At 34.8% G+C, this 3,722-nt stretch overlaps 1 non-coding gene across 1 annotated transcript; it reads right to left on the reverse strand.

Annotated features, from left to right (window-relative positions):
- Positions 1–2,659: 2,659 nt before the first annotated feature.
- Positions 2,660–2,732, reverse strand: TRNAK-UUU (transfer RNA lysine (anticodon UUU)). The gene has a single exon. It is a non-coding gene; the product is annotated as a tRNA-Lys (tRNA).
- Positions 2,733–3,722: the final 990 nt, after the last annotated feature.

Below are 3,722 nucleotides of genomic sequence, written 5' to 3' on the forward strand. Positions count from 1 at the left end.
TAGACCATCCTTTTTGCTTTGATCCCCCACGAAATGTGGAACCACTTTCTGTCTTTCACTGGATAGACACACCTTGCGATGTTGTCTAGGGCTGCAGACAGGTGTTGGACCACACAGTATGCGTCTCCAGCCAAAACTGCGGGTGATTTAGAAATGCAGAAAATTAGAATAACTTAATCTAAGACGTTGACTGCTAAAAAAATGAATGGAGATCCTAGTTGTAAATAAACTAATGATAAATGGTTTAGAATAACTTAAGCTGATTGTCCAAATTATATTTTTCATGATTTAAACAATCATCTTAAGTCATTCCTACTGTTTATCCCGTGTTTTGAAGTGAATTTGGTATTATGGGAATGTTTCAAATTTTCCTATTACTAGAAAGGACAGAAGAATTCATTATTCTACGATCTCCTCGCAGTCAAATATCATAGACAAGCGAAATAATGCAAATTGGCTTACCCTGTATCCAAACACACTTTCATTCATTTTCCCATATGACTAATGTATAACTATATGATTGATAATGCACAAGCATCCTATTATCATATCCTGTTTCCATTTTTTCATACCAAGTTATAGCCCCCTGGTAGAGAAAACTTGAGCATCCCTTTGCATATTAAATAACTAGCTATCAACGGCAATCATTGGGGAATCTAACTTCATCATTTGAAAGTAGTGGCACCAGTATTTACTATACGATGTCTGAGACCTTGGATTTTTTTTTTTTTCTGAATCACCTGAATGGCATAGGCATTTGCGTTTACTGTACAACAAAGGATAAAATCATTTATCAAAACAAAACCACTGAAATATTAATCAGTTTTTTTTCTTCTTTGTTTAAATCCTGTTTATCTCGGAGAAGTTAACCTTGCTCACTCACAAAAACGAATGTTTGACCTTATGATACCACCAAACATTACGGTCAAGCATCTGAACAGATATATTAGGCGCCACCTTGTGTTGATTTCAGCAACTCATTTATCACTTTCAAAAAGAGTCAAGTTCACTGGAATGCCTCTAGAGGGGGTGTCAATCTAACATCGACTTTTGACCTGAAGCTTGTAAATGTAGGTGGAATAATGTGAGTTTCTCATAAATTATCAGCATTATCTTCCACGTGTCCCTTTAGGGTCATCATTATCTGAAGGCCTGAAATGGTTATTGTTCGTATAATATTGCACAGGTGGAGGTGAAGAAGGAAACGTATTGTGGGGAAGAATGGATTATCGTAATTATTGTAAGTTATCGTAATACTGTACATTGGCTCGGAACGTGTCGCGACTAGGTGCATTAATGCTAAACAAAATTATAAAAACATTTTTTTAAAATTATTCCGTTCACAATGCAAAGGTTTAATTAACAGACACATTTAACAAGAATGAAAATGGCTCAAAACAACAATGATTTGCGGTTAGCATTCTTCTCTAGTGTCGTCATTTCTTGCATAGTGACGTCATATCAATTCGCCAATGGAATTAGTTGTTGAGATTATAAATAACTCACCTGAAAAATAGCTGTGTTGAAACAGTTTAGCTGTTTTTCAATTGAGACTTCACACTTTTGTTTATTTTCATTTATCCTTTTAATTCTTTTAATTATATTCCTTTTAACACTTAAACTGTCCCATTTAAATGAAAATATAAATTTTGATTTTTTTTTTACGTTTTTTTTGACAAATTTTTCTACTTTTCTAAACCCCCACCTATGCGAATCGTATACAACTTTGCGCATGCTCACCAAAAAAAAAAAAAAAAAGAACACTGAAGCATGCCCTCGTAGTCTCCTTCGGGTTTCAACCGCACCTGCCGCGCGTAAAGCAGTGGGAGTGTGTAGTATACGTACGTAAAAGTGAACAGCTAAGCCTAATGAGATTCTAGAATAGAAGAAAACGAGCAGGACAGTGGAATCTGTGCCTGAGGTTATAGCGGTGTGATATATAGTCTTGAGTTGGGTTGTTCCTCGCTCTTCTGTTCGCCAGTGACATGATTATAGATAGCTCTTGCTCCTACAATAGTTTTCACTTAGCTTCATTCGCCTCTAACAGGGCCCATGAAAGTTTCAAGTCCTGTTTCCTGTATCATCCGTCAGGGGGAGATCAGTATGTGCTATATAATACTATCTTAAGCTATTTGAAGAAAACTTTAATATTTGAAGGGGGGGGGTATTTGTAGACGCATTCTCGGAAAAGATTATCATGAACGAAATAATGCTTTTATGGTTTAAAATATTGAGAACAAATGAAAAATCACATGTGATCATTAATTTCTGATAATGCATATATATAATATGCAACGTTGCAAAATTTATGCAAAAAAATCCCATTTTCTCGAATCAAATATGATTAGGTTACACTCGCGTGGTGCAAAGCTCGCTGTGATTGGACTCTGGATTGCTGGTAAACTATAAGTATGGAGTAGCTATATCCACAGATCTTTTGGCAGAGCTGTTTGGAACAAAACACTTTCCTTTCTTCAACCTTCTAAATTCTAAATATTAAGTTTCAGATATTTCATACCATTTGATAGTTTTTTCTTTATATATTTGTACTAAAAAAGAAAACAAAAGAAAGAAAAAAACAGAGGTTTTAATGATTAAGGATCATGCACGTATCGTGAATTATAATAATAGTCAAAAAGAGAGGAGAAAAAAAAACTTACGCCCGAACAGGGACTTGAACCCTGGACCCTTAGGTTAAAAGCCTAATGCTCTACCGACTGAGCCATCCGGGCTGACTTCTTGGGTGTATTATTAATTAGTATAATTATTCTTTATTCATGAAAATTATTGTACAGTTATAAAAATTCAATCATTGGATAACATAGTCTTAAAAGTGTTGAATATACATTACATGTCTATTTGGGGTTTTCAGAAACACTTTTTAGGTACTTAAAAATAGTTACTACCTTAAATTCTTAAAAGTTTATCTGCAAATGATTATTTTAATTCAAATAATAAAATAGTGTATTGGAAGAAATTCGAAAGCATTATATTCCCATATCCTATGTGTTTTTTTTTTTTTTTTTTTTTAAAAAACATATTCACACTCCTGCTACCTAGCGGCAGAAGTGATAACTAAAGAATGCAAACTTTCTTGTATGTCGTGACTGGTGAGCAAAATTGTAGAATTTTTATAAAATGATTGCGAGAAATTTGAAGTAATTTTGGCTTAAAGTTTTGCTTATTTTTTATGTATGACAATTAAAAAAAAAGTTGGCATATACAGATATGCCACAGTTACGATCAAAATATAGATTTTGATCGCATTTGACTGAAATGGTCATCGGGAGATTGAAATGTAATAGATCTTTCTGTTAGATTTCAACTTGCCAATTTATACTTGAAATTAACAAATGTATGAAAATAGCCTCGAACTCAAACGTCTTGCTCATTTCGTTTCTTTTTAGGTGATAAACAAAAAAAAAATCAATCAATTTCTTATCCTTCTCGACTATTAACAACTTAAGAGAACGGTATTATTGTTAGGGGGATAAAATATTGGTAGGGAGGGGAGAAGTATGTATGGCGTGTGAAGTTGCCTCGCCAGGCATGCACGTGCATGCTAGCCGTGTGCGCTCTACGGGCTGTAGTCAACAACAAAGAGCTCTGGGTTGCGTGGAGGGGCGCTTTTCGGCCTTCAAAATGGCTCTGCGTCGGAGAGGTCCAACTGTTTGGATACGGCCAGATGATTTTATTGTAAAGTACTTTCAGACGCAGCTGTG

The sequence above is a fragment of the Typopeltis vanoorti genome, chromosome 21, assembly GCF_054136105.1.
Source record: "Typopeltis vanoorti isolate ZY-2024b chromosome 21, IOZ_Tvanoo_1.0, whole genome shotgun sequence".
In the NCBI taxonomy this organism is placed as follows: Eukaryota; Metazoa; Arthropoda; class Arachnida; order Uropygi; family Thelyphonidae; genus Typopeltis; species Typopeltis vanoorti.